The sequence below is a fragment of the Physeter macrocephalus genome, chromosome 12, assembly GCF_002837175.3.
Source record: "Physeter macrocephalus isolate SW-GA chromosome 12, ASM283717v5, whole genome shotgun sequence".
Classification (NCBI taxonomy): domain Eukaryota; kingdom Metazoa; phylum Chordata; class Mammalia; order Artiodactyla; family Physeteridae; genus Physeter; species Physeter macrocephalus.
Genome location: NC_041225.1, coordinates 88,257,004 through 88,257,880, shown reverse-complemented (window position 1 = coordinate 88,257,880; position 877 = coordinate 88,257,004). Strand labels below are relative to the sequence as shown.

At 34.0% G+C, this 877-nt stretch overlaps 2 protein-coding genes across 7 annotated transcripts in view; both read left to right on the top strand.

Annotated features, from left to right (window-relative positions):
• LOC102976581 (EKC/KEOPS complex subunit TPRKB) overlaps nucleotides 1–877 on the top strand; it is a 279,834-nt gene that overhangs the window by 215,394 nt on the left and 63,563 nt on the right. The window lies entirely within an intron of this gene.
• The window catches only part of LOC112067517 (EKC/KEOPS complex subunit TPRKB-like), a 166,645-nt gene that overhangs the window by 158,231 nt on the left and 7,537 nt on the right, over nucleotides 1–877 (top strand). The window lies entirely within an intron of this gene.

The window sequence follows — 877 nt, the reverse complement described above, 5'->3', positions numbered from 1 at the left end:
AAAAGACCTAAGGCAATGAATTCCATTTCCAATGGAAAAAAAAGAATCATATGGTCTTGGACAAACAATTCTGAATGGTTTACTTAACAGTTCCTTAGTAGTTCTTCCTTGCTCATAGAACTTTATGATTTTTTTGAGGAGTGAAGCATTCAGCTTTAGTGGATAAATCCTTGTTAGGCTGAGACAATCATTATCCTATCCCTCTTTGCCATGAATTGGCTTATGAATGGTCGTATCAATCTGTTTTGGCAAATGAGTAATTAGGGGAAGGCTGTTATTGTGCTTATGAGAATGATATTTTTCTCTGAAAAAAGATAAATATGCATTAGGAAAATGACCATTTGGACCCTTTTTCTGCTTCCTCCTTGTTTTGTGGGAATATGCTACTTGGTTTTACAGCAGCCATCTTGTGACCCTGAGATGATCATATGCCAATAATGACAAATGGTAGATTAGAAAGAACCAGCAAAGACAGAAAACAGCAACATCAATAGAAACAACAATCACAGCAAAAGAACAATAGGACCTTAACTTGTGGAGTTCCTATAAAGTAAAAAATAAATGCTCTATGTTTATTGTAAAAAAAAAAGAACTATGCAAACAAGCTTAAAACTACTTTTTTTTGTGCCAGTGTTATAAAATGTAGCTTTAAATAAAACCTTGACCCAAATGCCAGCAACTTCAGAAAAGAATTTGGGTAGGGAGAAGAAGAAAGTTATCTCACTTAGGAAAAACAACCACTATCTTTATCCTAATCTTCAACACACAATTGAAACATACATAGCTGCTGTAACACTTTACACAATTCCTATGTACTGGCGCAGTAAAACAAGATCTAAATACAATTATATTTTTAAACACTGGGTGAAGGCTTTAC